Here is a 16,417-nt window from a genome sequence, read left to right as displayed (position 1 = left end):
TTTATTTTATAGTACAGTACATTGATTATTGCTTTCTTTTAAGGATCACTGGTCTCGTCAGATAGTAAAATTCATGTTAAATTGCTATTTTAGGGGTTGTTTTTAAAAGTCTGGAACAGATTAGTCCATTTTGCATTACTTTCTATGGGAAGGCACGCCCTGTAGTATATTCTGTAATAATAATACGACAGTGTTACCACCAGGAATGCTCCAGTATATGAGAAAGGATAGTGAGTTCCTACAATTGGCTGAAACAGAAGGTGGCAGTGTTGCTGCAGATCAGAAGCAGTAAGTGCATGCCAAGAGCAGTCAGGGAGCCGGTGCTGATTGCTGGTGGAGTTTTAGCAGCAGGTGTTGCTGTGATTTCTTCAAGTTGAGTACATAGGAAGCAAATGTGAAATGATTTTGTTTAGTGCCACTGAACACGGTGCAGTTTGACTGTGCATTTTCCAACGTTGGGGCCCATTCCCTGGCAAAAATATTCAAATGCATTTTGTTTTTTAAGCAGAACTTTAGAAAGGTGCTTTTAAAGCAGCAGCTTCCATCTCTCTTCTTTCTACCTACTGTATGTTTTGTAACACAGATGGGCTGGTGATGGTAGTGGTGGAATCAGGACTGAGGAAGAAAGATCTTTACAGCCATCCATCCCTAAGCCTAGGGGGGCTTCCATCCGTAATTTGCAAACAGGTTACTGCCAAGGTGTTTTGATTTTTTTGTTTTTGCTTTAACCCTATTGAAGCAAATGGGGGAAAATACAGGTTGGTCTTTTGATATCAACTAATCCGAGTGGCTGCTGCAAAAAATAATAATGTATACGTGAGGACCCCTGATCCCCCAATAAACACCTGTCTTTAGAGAAACTGGAACAGTAAGTTGTCAGCTTTTGTCCTAGCTGTTGTTAAAATATACGCTCCTTTCGCTCTCTGGAGCACATTGGGACTATTGTATTCTGAGAGCACTTGGCATCTGTATTAAAATATTGCTGCATTTTTTATATAGTTTTCCACTGCATTAGTTTTGCGGACCACAGCAATCCATTCTGAGGTTTGCTGAACTCTGTATTACAAAAAGAAGAAGAAGAAGAAGATGACGATGAATTAATTGTAAAGAAGTAGACCCAGCTCAGTTTCATATTGAGAGCCGAGTTTCAGCACTAAGAAGCCACTAATTCAGCCTGCAGACCAGCACTATGGGAGCTACTTTCTTGACTTGTGTTGCTGTGTAGAATAGTGGTTTTAGATTTCCCTTGAGTACACAGCCAGGAGACGCTTCTTTATTCTGGATGGAGCAATTAGGAGTAAAAATGATGTGATCTTTACATATTTGTGATCTCAGTGTATTTGAGTCTCACGGGTTCTAGACTCCACCAGTAATATTGTTGTGATAACTCTGGGCAATAATGCAATTTATCATGCAACCGCACACATGTCTACTCACACATAAGTACCAGAGAGTTTGGTGGAGTTTCCTTCCAGGAAAGTGCATACAGGAGTGAAGTTTTCGTCGCTTCTTGGTTGCTCCATAACCTATAGATACAAAAATTAATTGTTAAACACTACGGAAAATGGAAGGTGCAGACTGCTGCAAGAGGGTCAGAAACGAGCTTCCAGAATTCAAGAAGCGTATTTGTGTGTATGTGTGTGGACAGACATGTGCGATGGAATATGCATTGACTATGTAACTAAAATGAGAAGCATTTTTCAGTTTGGGCTGCACAGCTCTTTGCTTAAACATTAAATGTTTATTGCAGTTTATATCCAGGGAAATTGGGGGTGGGGGGCAAGACTGTCAAAGCTAAATTTTAAGCTTTTAGAGCTCCTCTTGAAAAGACAGCTCTGCCTGTGTTTTGAGGTAAGGTTAACAATGTAAAAGTTCTTTTCTCCACTCGACTGCCTTGATACATTATGGCAGTTCAATAATATTGCAATACACACAGTGCAATGAATTTAGAACATTCCCCCTTAAAAGCTTGTGGTTACATTCATAATGTACAGCTTGCTGGATATTTTTTTCTGTGTGTAATATTATCTCCACATGTGTAAGGGGCATGCAATATTTTATTTTTTGCTTAAGCTGGGGAATGTGAAATTAAATTTATCAGTTGAAGAATTTGCACAAGAGCTCATAATTAGTTCTCTGCATGCTTCTAGTGGCACATGGGAAAGGGTGGAGAGTTGGGGATTGGGGAAGGATGCAAAGAGACTGCAAGACCCAGCAGATTTAAATATCCTCCTTCCTTTCCTTACTGAGAGAGCCTATAATTCTGTTCACAGCTGGGACAGGTTCCTTTTAGTGTTGAAGAAAATAACAATAAGAAAAAAAGCCTTTGAAGCACCTATTGCTTATTTTTCTGAAAAGAAGATATCAGCAGCTAAGCTTTATTAGTCAGTGCCATACTCTTTGCAGTTGGTTTGAAAATGCCATTACAAATGCAGTTTGGATACAGATGAAATTTATAATTTAAGTGTATGGTAGCCCCAAAATTTAGGCATAGCTTGGGCACACTTGAGAGACCCAAGCATCCATTTCAGAATTGCTCACTAAATACAGGTATTATAGTTGTTGTGGAACAGAACTCCTGTGCCTTTAAAAGGTAGGGCTGTATGTATGTATGTATATTTAAAAGCCTTAAGAGAACCTGCATGGTTGCACAGGTGGGTGGGCCTTCTCTGCAGTGGCTCCTCATCTGTGGAATGCTCTCCCCAGGGAAGTTTGCCTGGCGCCTTCATTATACACCTTTAGGTGGCAGGCAAAAAAAAGGTTCCTTTTTAACCAGGCCTTTGGTTGATCTGATTTACATCCTACACCCTTTTAAAATGTTGTTGTTTTTTTTGTGGGGGGGGACCTATTAGGTCGTTGTTTTTATTATTATGTATTTTGTGGTTTTATATCTTGTTTTATTCTGTGAACCAGCCTTAGACTCCCGGGTATAGGGAAGTATATAAATAATAATAATAAAACCAATATTAATTAATAATAATAATTCATTGCTGACTGACATAGACAGGCTTATATAATGACATTCGTATTATAACATGGATGGCTTTAAAAGAGAATTAAGCCTATTTATGGAAGATAAGGCTATCAATGGCTACTAGCCATAATGGCTAGCTTCTGCATCCGCTTTGGGAGGCAGTATTCTTCTGAATACCAGTCGCTGGGAATCATAAGTGAGGAGAGTGCTGCCAGAGGCTGTTTTTGGATGGTGTGACTGGTGCAGTGTTACTGGGTGCTGTGCTGCAGGGGGTGCTGCAACAATGCTGTAGAATGGAACACAAGAGGAGAGGGGACAAATTTTAGTGTTGCACAGGGCACCACTGAAGTTTGAGCCCAAAGTCCACCACCAGCCACTATGAGAATGGAGTTTTGGACTAGCAGGGCTCTTCTTGTGTGTGTTTTTTGTCATTTTGTTTGCATTTTATGAACCACTGTGGTATTACTCGGATAAAGAGTGGCATATAAATATTTTAAAATAAATACATATGTACTCTCAACAGTTGTTTCTAGGATAGCTTGCAACAACATGTAAGCAATCCGTAAGTGAAATAGATCCAATAAAACTAAAGCAGCAATAAAAACAGCACACTAGAGTCCATAAATATCTTGAACAAATAGCAGTGTTACTGGCACTTAAAGGCTATTGTGAAAGGCGCTACATGCAAGAAGGACCTGTCTTTTGTTGCTGTAATTTGAGCACATAGGGCTTTATCCAATGAAGTTGTCCCATTAGTACAAGGATTTCCACCTACACAAAGACTTCCTGTCCCTCCTCCTCCTCCTCTCCTCCACCCCTCTGGAGCAGAAGAAGTCCCATTGTGCAGGCAGAGGTCTTTGCACTAGCAGGATCACTTTGTTGAAAATAACCTGTATATTCCATGTGTTGGAACCTTGATCTGGACCTCCAATTAAGATCTTCATAGCATGGAAAATTCATACTGGTTTGGCAGTTCTTCAGTTGCCCAAGCCTTGAATAGTTTAGGGCTTGACTGGTCAATGCTAGCAGCACTTTGAGTGGTGCCTCCTAGTGTGATATGCTCAGAGCTGGTCACCATTTTATGAGCAGGCAGGTTCACTCTACTATAAAAACTGAAGTCTTTCACTGGAAAGGAAAATAAATACATTTTATTCTTTTTGGAAAAGCAAGTTTCTTTTGCCTTTCTGTTGCTTTCCACTTTTGACATAGCATTTCTGTGGGGGGCTTTAGGAGTGCCAGTAAGTTTCTGTCTTGTTGCTGCCAGCAGTACACATTCTAAGAGAGTTATTTGCCATATGTACAACTTGCTGCTCCAAAAGAACACTGCATATCCCACTGCCTTTAACCCAAATATCTTTTTTCATTAGTACTACCCTTAAGTTAGTACTACCTTAAAGTTGGGTGGTGGGATGGTAGTGCATATTTTAAAATGCAGAATAGTCAAATCTCGTCGAAAGCTTTGTCCTGGGTTTTTGCATAGTTATGGTAGAACTTCCACGAAAGTCCAACATGTGTGATGCTTTCAAACAGCACTGTGAAATTCTAAATTATTTTCATTGATCCCTGACCAAATTGTCTCCTTTTAAATACTGCTTTTCTCTTTCTAATTGCCAGCAATGAAATTCTACCAGGGCTATGAAAAAACAACAACCTAAAGCTGTGTGTTTCCATCTAAAAGCAAATGAGATCCCTTCAACAGCACTTAGCTAACCAATTTATTAATGATGGGGAAGCAGAATAAAACCCAATGCTACCAAAAGTAAGACAAAACGAGTCTAGTCAGTAAAGTGACTGGAAGTCTAAGCAGCATTATGTGGAACATTAAAATTGTCAAAGGTGCTTGCTGACTATTTTGTTGTAGCTCCATCTTTGCAGATTCTACACAGATAGTGCTTTCGTATACAAAAAGGCATGTGCAACATCATGTATTTTTCAAGATATGTACATAGATATGTCATGGGAGTCCTCCATAATTCAGAGATCTTGTCATGTGTACAGCAAAGTAAACATACATGTATTTGCCAGATAAATGTCTTGTAAGTGGAAATCTTATCTGGAGGAAATGCAACATGTGAAAAGTGGTCCTGAGTTTATGTGGATTCGGGCAAGTTTTCCCTGTGTTGATTTTTACAGTTGTCCTACTTTAACAGTCAAATTTACCTGAGTTGTCTGGGGGAAAAACTGAGCCTTTAACTGTCTGAAAGGAAGGGTGTGAATGTTAAGATAACTGATGGACAGTATAGAAAATCTTCACTGGGAGATGAGTGGACATCTAGCAAGTGTTGGCTTTGGTGTCCATTTTGCATTGAAACATGGAAGTTGATTCCCATTGCATGATAATTGCAAAAAAAGTTTAAAATTACTGTGGGAAAAGCCTTTTGCATACAGATCTACCCTTAATAGTTATCTTGGGCTTTTAAAAAAGTTGCTTATTTAGTGTAACTGATCCTCAAAAGCTTGAATGGCCAAGACTATAAAGGCATGCTACCTCATTGGGAGCCAGTTTGTCCTAATACTTCATGTATTTGAACTTGGATCTGGCAAACATGGATGCAAATTTCAGCTCAGCTTTGGGCCTCTTGGATGGCAAGGGTGTGTCTTTTAGACAGTTTTCCATCTGAAAAAAAAATAGGAGCAGTAATGACTTGTCTCACAGGGTGGTTATGAAGATGAGTGAGATCCAAAGAGCTGCATAGGATCATGGGATCGTTGCCATGGCCCAATGGGATTTATTTCCCATCACCCTTTGGGCAACTGAATCCCATGCCCAATCACAAACTGTTCCTAAAATTCTGCATAGTCTCAAAAGCAGTGTGTCATGTGGCACAGTGATGGGACTACGGTTTGAAGAGGGAAAACAGCTCTAAGGTCCACTGGAACTAGTTTAATACTTTTGATACTGTAAGGTAAAGGTAAAGGTACCCCTGCCCGTACGGGCCAGTCTTGACAGACTCTAGGGTTGTGCGCTTATCTCACTCTAGAGGCCGGGAGCCAGCGCTGTCCGCAGACACTTCCGGGTCACGTGGCCAGCGTGACGAAGCTGCTCTGACGAGCCAGAGCAGCACACGGAAACGCCGTTTACCTTCCCGCTAGTAAGCGGTCCCTATTTATCTACTTGCACCCGGGGGTGCTTTCGAACTGCTAGGTTGGCAGGCGCTGGGACCGAGCAGCGGGAGCGCACCCCCGCCGCGGGGATTCGAACCGCTGACCATGCGATCGGCAAGTCCTAGGCGCTGAGGTTTTACCCACAGTGCCACCCGCATCCCGTCTTTTGATACTGTACTCTCTGCATATTCCAAGTACTGTTGACATTATTCTTTCCTCTGTTTTCCTGGCATGAAAAGCCATGTATAAGTCTTGTTTTCAGTGGGGTTCTGCACACCATGAAACTTCTTAGAGGAAGACAACCATTTCAAAATGTACATTCCCCCTCTTTATAATTGGATGTGGAACTCTCCAAGCACAACTTAACTATATTTAGCCCCTCTCAGCTACTTGCAGAAACTCTTGAATAAGAAAAGTTAAGCACCTTTTCCCGATTATATTTCAAACCATAATTCAACTCAGAGAAAATAAATAGCTACATCAGGTGGATAGTTTAATCATACCCTGCCAAGAATCCAGAATTTAAAACAATAGCCTAGTTGATTGGAAAGTTTATATTTTTAAGTAGACACTTAGTCTGCATGAATGGATGTAAATAAATGGGCAAGAACAGCTGGAAGATAGGCGACATTTGAAAACTGTGATGAGATTCCAGTGTTAGACTAAAGATAGCTAAGTAAAAAAACTGGGAATGAGTCAGGGTTAATATGGTGTATAGAAAGGTCCTTTTTCTATACCTTTCCACATGTGTGGTCTAAACCAGGGGTGGCTAACCCCAAGAGACTGCAATCTACTTTCAAAATTAAAATCTGGCAGTGATCTACCCCCGTTTTTAGGGGTTCAGGTCAAAGGTGTTGAGCTTTTGGGGGGGAGGGAAGATGCCCTATTAGGGACGTCTTTGCAGCTCTCCTGAGGGAGGGAGGAAGAGAAGCAGCAGCCACTAACCTTACGATCGCTGGCCATATAACAGCCTCTGTTTCTAAACTCCTGCTTCCCTTCTGTAACAGTAGAGGCTGGTGCAGGGGGCGGGGCCGGAAGGGGCCCAGCGATTGACCGTGATCTACCAAAACCTCGCAGGGATCGACCAGTAGATCGCGATCAACGTGTTGTACATTCCTGGTCTAAACAATTGGTTCAGCAGTTGTTCTGCTAGCTTTTAAATATTTGCTGCATCGAAAAATGGAATATAGACATTTGGTGCATTGCAGATAAAGTTAATGGTATGGTACCCTCTCGCTTTGGACAATATATTGGTTTGCTATCCTCTAGATTCTTTTAAAAAGTAAAGTGAGTCTGGATGCCTAATTTAGTTTGAAGGAGCACCTTATTTTTATTGAGAGGTCCTTTTGGAGCGCTTCACGATATCTTTTTTGTTTTAACAAGCGTGAACAATTTAGTATCTTCAGCAAACTTGGCCACCCCACTGCTCACCCCTAATTCCAGGCCGTTTATGAACAGTAGTTGGATATAACCTGCAGCACTTCAAAGTGTTTAACTTTGGCTGGATCATGCCCTATGAAAATACATAAGCTAAAAAAGTATATCAAAATTGTATGCATAATGAGAAAATATAAGCTGTGTTTTCAGTGTTCAGAACTGTGGCTAGGATTTCCAAATTATGTTTAAAACTCACCTCAGTGCCCACAACCACATGAAAAACCAGACTTGAATAGCAGAATTCTACTGAGCTACTCTAATGATCCTGGCCCCGCAAGAGAAACCTGAGTGAGTTATCAATGTCAACAAACCTCTGCTGGAGTTACAGCTTTTAATGTGCTGTTTAGTTATACCTTATTTGCTATAATACACAACAAAGATAATGTTCTATTAAAAATATACAGAAGAAAACATTTCTTAACCAGAATTGTTTAAAGAGCAGATTGGATTTGACAGTGAATTGTAAAATGTAGATTTGGTTTTACAGATGAAGGTTGAATGAATACGGGTGTTGTAAAGAAAACAGTATTTTTTGGTTTAGCAGAATGACTATAGTCTTACCATGCCTTTGGCTCATCATGACAATGAGTCTAATTGAATGAAGACCTTGTTTTACTCAAGATCCATTGTACTTTCATACTGTATTATTTCTAAAAATAGTAAAAGATGGCAGATCAGATTGTTTAGGCAGGTTGTTGCTTTTACACAAGCAGTATTTTGTCAAGAGAACTGATCCTAAGGGCCTTTCCACACATTTTACAAGGCATTCATCACACACTGACAGAGCCTAGGAGCCATTTTGATACAAACTTATGCAGTGGTACCTCGGGTTACATACGCTTCAGGTTACAGACTCCACTAACCCAGAAATATTACCCCAGGTTAAGAACTCTGCTTCAGGATGAGAACAGAAATTGTTCTCTGGTGGTGCGGCGGCAGCAGAAGGCCCCATTAGCTAAAGTGGTGCTTCAGGTTAAGAACAGTTTCAGGTTAAGAACAGACCTCCAGAACAAATTAAGTTCTTAACCCGAGGTACCACTGTAATACCCCTCAGTACCACAATCTTCTACCATTCATTCAATAGTTTTGAAAGAAAAGATTCAATTATGTCATGGTCCACACTGAGGCTATGCTACCAAATCCCAGAACGTACCCCCCCCTTTGCATTTTTATTTTTTTTAGTCCTGTCAATGTTTTGGCTTTCTTTCTTAACCAATTAAAAAATATTCATAATGAATTCCCTTTTCTTTTGCAAATTCACTCTCAGTAGACAAAACAACTGGGGGCTTAAGTATTGCAGATATTAATATTGTGCAGCATGAAGCAGCTGAATGACCCCAAACTGACTCCTTTTGCAATAAATCATTGTGCAGACCCATAAGTTTTAGTCAAAGCTTAGTTTGCAGAACTTTCTTCAAAACAGAACAAAAAACAGTAAATGGTACATCCAAACAGTTCCATAAGCTCATGTGCATGTCCAGCACAGGTTCAGCATATTAAAAATAACTTTAAACAAGATTGAGATCAAATCTCTGTCTTTCCCCAGTTCCAGCCTCCATTACAGCCTGAGGATGTGTTCTCCTGGAGTGAGTCATTTACAGATCCTTGTCCCATGCAGCTGAAAACAAAAAGACCAAAAGTAATTCCCTTCAAAATACTACAGGCGAGAGTTCAGAAAATAACACATAGAATGACTATGCCTCGGTAAAGGTAAAGGTAAAGGTAAAGGTAAAGGGACCCCTGACCATTAGGTCCAGTCATGACTGGTTTTGCTTTATTGGCTGAGGGAGCCGGCGTACAGCTTCCGGGTCATGTGGTCAGCATGACTAAGCCGCTTCTGGAGAACCAGAGCAGCGCACGGAAACGCCGTTTACCTTCCTGCCGGAGTGGTACCTATTTATCTACTTGCACTTTGACGTGCTTTCTAACTGCTAGGTTGGCAGGAGCAGGGACCGAGCAACGGGCGCTCACCCCATCGTGGGGATTCAAACCGCCGACCTTCTGATTGGCAAGTCCTAGGCTCTGTGGTTTAACTCACAGCGCCACCTGCATCCCCAATGCTTATGTAGAAGGAATAAAATAGAATCAGTCGTGCACATAGGAGCCAACTTCCCCCAATAAAATATTTGAGGAGGCTGCCCCTCCCCAAGTTGGTGAGCATTGCCATTCAAATGGTGTGTGTGTGTGTGTGCCATGTCTTGTAATTATGTGGGGTGAGGTTTACCTCCCCCCCCCCATATTTTACTCAAGTGGGCACTCCTTGTGCATGTGCTTTTGCACTGCCCATTATACTAGACCATTCTTTCTAAGTTTATTAAACAATTGTTAGTAGGGAGTGGAATTCAGACAAATGTAAGGTAGCCTTCTTTATGTTTACACTAGATAAGGGTTAGATGGAGATAGTAGCCAGGTTTCTGCAACATATAATGAGGATTCGTGAATGTTAACTTATGTGTTAGATGCAGGATTTTAATAAGCAATTTTATTGTACTGAACCCTACTGGAATCTTGTATATATGCCAATAAAGGTTTGACAGAACATTCAGGCATTCTCCATTTCAGAGCGAATTAAACAATTATAATTAACATTAACGAGGAAATCTTTTTGGCTCCGCCCCACCCCAGCTGGCCATTGGGAGCTTGGGAACCTCTGCATAAAATGGCAACAAGCAGGATTTGCCACTTCTGGGGAGTCACTTTTCTACCTGCCCCACACATGATGCCAGTGTAGGGCAGATGGACATGCTTCGTGGCAAATGGTGTTGTAGGCCAAATGTCAAGGTGCAGGTTGGGATCATGGCACATTCTCCATCACTACAGTCCTGATGAAAGTAAGCCCCCAGCTGCTAAGAGCATCTGACACTTCCACCAGGATTGCATCAGAGAGTTGAATGGGATAACTCCTGTGTGTCATAGTCATGATCTGGATTTGGGGGAGGGGACCTCCACAGCTGTTATTTTTAAAGTAAATGTACACATTGAATGTGTTTTCTAATTTAGCCCTAAGAAAGATGGAAGAATAGAAGGGAGAAATCAGCTGTGAGGAGTAGAAAAGCAAAATAAAAACAGATTGAATAGAAGTTCCATTGATATAATTAACCTGGAATGTTGTTTCAATCACTGCAAATTAACATCACCAATCTTTTTTGCTTGTGGCAGGTAAGATTAAACTCCACAGATTGTAAAATAAGCACCACTGCTGTAAACACTCTTTCAAGGAGAAGAAAAACATCTTTACTCTTTAGCCACCAAGTTTTTACCAACAAGGTGGATGAAATCTGTCAAGAGTATAACTGACCAGCATTACCTAATCTTTTGACACTTCCATAATGTGCTCCTTTAAAACTTCAGCACAATACAGCTGAAAGATACTCAGCAGCATTTAAGAACATATGGATTTTCCAAATTCAGAATTGCTTCGTTTAAGTGTTTGGATTTTTTTTTGAGAGAGAGAGTGCCATGTTTTTTGTTTGGACATTAAAATATTACTAACAAACACTGTATTCTGGAACCATAATTCGTATGCTGGTGTACATGCCACTTTAGCAAAAGCTTAAATATGCAGAAAGCCCCAAATCCAAAATTTTAAAAATACTGACTATTTAACTTCAACACAACCTGAAACTGTTAGCTTTAATGCACATTTACTATGACAAGAGGCAAAAGATGGAAGCAGAATTATGATATGTGACTCTGTGTTCAAACACCTTCCCACTCTCCGTGCTGATAATGCCAAGCGTATGCTCAGAAATGTGTGCACACTTCTAGGTGATGCGTGAAGTTTTGAACACTACATACACCCTTACTCTGTGCACGGTTTGCACCCACAATTTCCTGCGCGCATAATGCCTTTGCTGAATCAAAGCAAAATACTGAATAATATGACCCTCGTAATGTGAAATTCCAAATTCAAGCTTAAAATTCACTGGGCTGCACAATGGAAATTTCCAATCCAGCTCCTCCCCACACACCTCAGACTCTGTCCCAGTGGATAAGAAGACCCTCCCCCAGAATAGGGCATGCAGGGAGAGGAGAGGAGTGCATGAGTGGAACTCTATGAACACAGCATTGGATACCCCCCCGTGGTTTTGCGTTGCAGTTTTTTAGCTCAGCGTTTGTTTCAGATTGGGACGTGGGTGGCGCTGTGGGTTAAACTACAGAGCCTAGGACTTGCTGATCAGAAGGTCGGTGGTTCGAATCCCCGCAACGGGGTGAGCTCCCATTGCTTGATCCCTGCTCCTGCCAACCTAGCAGTTCTAAAGCAAGTCAAAGTGCAAGTAGATAAATAGGGACCGCTCCGGCGGGAAGGTAAACGGTGTTTCCATGTGCTGCTCTGGTTCGCCAGAAGCGGCTTAGTCATGCTGGCCACATGACCCAGAAGCTGTACGCCGGCTCCCTTGGCCTATAGAGCGAGATGAGCACGCAACCCCAGAGTCGGTCACGACTGGACCTAATGGTCAGGGGTCCCTTTACCTTTACCTTTACCTTTACCTTGTTTTAGATTGACCTTCGCTCCCTGCCGAAGAAGTTGTGTGATGAGCCCATTTTGAATTAGGTCTTTACTAAACTCCCTAGTTCTTCTGCCTTGTTTTTTGCTGATACTGTAATTCAGTGTGCAGCTCTCAACGGTGCTCAAAGTAGCAGGTGAGAAGGTTAAACAAGCTTCCTGATCTTTGCCCTTCCGCTGCTGCAACTAAAAATTTGGGGAGTGTTCAGCTTCTGGACAGTTTATTTCATTATTAAGATGAAATTGTTAGTTCTCACTGCAGGATGTTCTTAGAAGTAGAAACTATTTCCGTCCAATTACAAGTTTTTCTGTTAACTGTGAACTTAATACTTAATTGTAATTGCTAGCAAAATATAATTTAACCATAAAGTATGCTGAATTGGTAACAAAGTGCCCTTTTTACTTGAGCAGGAATATGGATGTGGACCAAACTGTGTCTGCATGGTTCCAATTAAGGGGAGGAATGCTTTATGTAAAGCTCCACTTGATGAATATAACTGAAGTCTCTGACAAGCTAATAAATTGGAGTTTAGAATACAGTACTGTATACCGTACAGTTACAGCGGTGACACCTACTTTGGGTCATCAATTTTGGTCAAGCCTTCCTGTTCATTTAAACTAAAATAATAATGTGTGGGTAACTCAGTTTTTTTGCCAGCTGTAAACATGGAATGGAATCTAGCACAGACCCCGTTCATATAAGCCAAAGGGTTTGCCGAGCCATTTTTCAATTTCAATGCTGGGACGTTAAAGAAACTTCAGCAAAGTTTATTAAATAGCAAGTAACCCATTAACCAACATACCCAAATGTTTATGAATTGGTACAGAGGGGTCTCCTATTTTACCAAGACAACTGTTGTCTATTTGTAAGGCAGTTCTCTGTTTATAAAGGTGCCCTCTTTTGGACTGCCCAGTTTAAATATACAGAACCATAAGAAGGGAGAGCATTTGAGAAGATTCCTAGGCAACTCTTCATTAGACAAAATGGCCACAGGGCAGTTTAAAAGCATTATATATAAAACACCATATAGCATAAAGAAATGGTCGTCATTAGTACCAGTCATCACTCAAAAGAGCAGCATAAAATAAACTTGAAACCTTGGACAGTCACAACCAATTTCCTCCAAAATCCTGGAAGAAATAGGTCTGGCAGTGCAATGCCAGAAAAGATGTTGCCATCCGTGCCTCGGGGCAGAAGGCTGAGGGAGGAGAATTCCACAGTCAGGGGTGCAACAAAAGAGAATGACCTTCTTCGCTGACTATAGGTTTAAGATATGGGAGGAAGTACTTTGAAAAGCAACTGAGCCCTGGGTCATTTATGGCCATAAAGATCAACACTAATGTCTTAAATTCAGCCTGGTAACATATAGGCAGGCAGCTGGTGGAGATCCCACACAATGGGTGTAATATGACTGCATGTTAAAGGACCGGGCAGCACTCTGGCAGCAGCGTTCGATAACTTCTGGACCATTTTTAAGGGAAGCTCCACGCAACATGCATTACAACAATCTAGCTGCAAGGTTGCAAGAGCATGCACCACAGTGGCAAATTTCCCATCTTCACTTAGCTTCTGGGCATCAGCCTGAGCATGTACACAGGTTAGTCTTCCCCACTGTGGTGTGAGGTATTTTACTTCTCTTTAAATTACAGGAATGATTTCTCAAGTCACATCTATAGCTATAAATTCATATATGCACATTTTGAAGGAATGTGTTTCTCTTCTTTTGTTTGTGCATGTGCGCGCATGCACGATACCCTTCCACCCACCTGCCATTTTTTTTGATGATGTGCAAGTGGGCACCTTGATCCAGGCGGAGCTCAGCTAGGTCAGTCTATTCTCTGCTGCTGCACAGACCCCGGCCTCAATATCAGAGGAAAAGGGAGACCTGCTGGCAAATTCACTGAGCAAAATGTAAAAGGAGGAATTGTAAAACAGATGCTTTGTGACCAAAATTAGTAAAAGAAAAAGAAAAAAAAGCTTTTTACCTGAGCAGAATATAAAGAAGTCTCCCTTCACGTGACCTATGGGGACTTTGAGGGCAACCTTTCATGGCTGATGTTGTTTGGGCAACTCAACATCAGATGTGCGTATTGCCCTCTTTTAGCTTCCAAAGCCTGAATGTCATCTTCACCAGGATCTGTTACCGTCAGCGCTCATTTATCCATTATTGGAACCTAAATGCACTTTTGCTGTCACTCTTCCCCCGCCCTGCTCTGTTGGCTTGGTAGATGCAAAAGTCCTCTAATCAGGTCATTGTACTAATAAAAGAAGCATAGCACTCAACGGTTTGCAGGGAATTTTTGAGGGGGATTCATGTCAGATGGAAGCTTCTAGGGCACATTGTTCTCTCTCCCTCAGCACCTTGATGAACTCACGCCCAGAAGCCCAGAATAGAGCCAATCTATTGAGGGTATTTTAGATTTCTCTCAGCTTCAGCAGAATTTCATCAAGGACATTCCTGTCACGTTCCAAGGCATGCTTGCTGTACTTGGCTTTCTGCACAGGGTGTAGCTGGAGGAACTGACTGACTGTCTGTCTGTCATGGCACACTGCAGATGTTGGGAAGGGAACCAGGCAGCCACTGTTTTTTCCCTTCACTTCCTCACTTCCCTTTCTTTCCTGATCCATCCCACCTTGTTCTGCATTGTGTGGTCTTTCTCATCCTTTCTTTTTTAGCAGCCCGGTTGGCCCACTAGCTGCTGGGCTTAAAACATTGTGGACTAATGAATTTACACTTCTTCCAAAGACTCCAGTCTAGGCCTTTAACAGCTGTGTGACAGGCATAAATTCAACAGGTGTAGCTTGTTCCATCACCACATCCCCGTGCTAGGAAATATCGCGCCTGCTGAATGCTTGCCAGTCTTGAAACCATTAAAGCTGTAGAATTTTTGGGCATTTCCAGGCAACCTGTTTATCGAACATTTGTACCAATTTGTTGGCAGGGAGGTTAGATGATGTTGCACCAAAGCTGGTGTTATGCCACACTTTCCTCAATATTCTCATTATCACAGAAAGTCTGTCCCTTGGGGGAAGTGGGATTGTTGCTATAATAGCACAGCACTGAATTTGCCACTGTGTGGTTTAATCTCACCTTAAAATAGCAACAATCTGAAAGTGCCCTTTTTCTGGAGAAAAGGTAGTGACATTATAGATTAAGAGTGGAAATGTGGAGTAGGAAATGTGATGGAGGATTGAACTGACGTATACATTTGTGATTCTTGCTTCTCCGAGGCCCTGGAATCTACTTCCATGCAAGAATGGCGAAAGTAGACCTGAAGACCTTCACATCTCCAAGGCGCATAACAAACTCCTGAAAGCCATTAAGAAAAACTGCAATGCAAACATTGAATCCAAAATAATACTATACACACAAAAAAGGAACATACAAAAAAAAAAAAACAGAAAAGAAAAAGGGGAAAAAAATGTTTGTAATTTTTGTTATGATTCTGCATTGAAAAAAAAGAAAAGAAAAACTACAATGCAGCAACTTCTGGAGGGGGAAAACAATTTTGAGCATAGGAGCTGTGTTTATATGTGAGAGTGTTTAGCCCTCCCATCACTGACTTTTAAAAAAATGTCAATAAATGACCCTTGCCAGTGTATAATGGTGGGGGTGGGGATGGGGGACCCTAGGGATGCCTTGCACTCATCAACCCCCAAAAGGAGATTCATCACCTCCTCCCCCAAAAGGACAAGAGAGAACCCTGGTTTGCATAATATTTGCTTGTGTTAATTTTTCATAGGCAGTCCTTACCTTAGCCCCCCATCAGCTGCCTACTTCATTTACAAGCATAGCCCTCCCCATTGGGCAGCTGTCTGTTTATACAAAAAACCCCCACACCATTCATACAGCACCAGCTGCCTCCAAGATACACAGGGTAGCACCACATGTCCAAATCTGAGGATGCCACCAGAATGGGATGGTTTAACTCATCCAGAAAAGAAGACTGACTTAAGTAATTATTTAAGCAAATTTACCATGTTGTAAATCATGCATTTCCTAATCAAGAGTGCATATTTATCTGTTGTCCTAGCAATTAAAACCTATTCAGTCACAACTAAAGAAAACTTTCCTTCTCCCTAAGAGCATAATCTAAAACTACTGTTTATGAAACCTTTATATCTTCCGCATGACACAATGATATCTGCTTAGGGCATAATAATTTTGGATTATTATTTTTTCTGTGTATATGTACATGATATTTAGCTAGATGCCTAGTGATATCTCCTTTTTGGTCTGCAGTTTCCTCTCTTCCATCAAAGCCTTCTTGAGGTTAAACAAAAGCGTAGTGAGGATGGGAACGATCTTGTTTAATGCTACAATATGAATGAATTTAAATGTTACTGCAAATGATGCTACTGTGTGATGCTGATTGCACAGAGAGAATATAAG

Source organism: Podarcis muralis, chromosome 3 (genome assembly GCF_964188315.1).
Source record: "Podarcis muralis chromosome 3, rPodMur119.hap1.1, whole genome shotgun sequence".
In the NCBI taxonomy this organism is placed as follows: domain Eukaryota; kingdom Metazoa; phylum Chordata; class Lepidosauria; order Squamata; family Lacertidae; genus Podarcis; species Podarcis muralis.
This window is presented reverse-complemented; position numbering follows the sequence as displayed.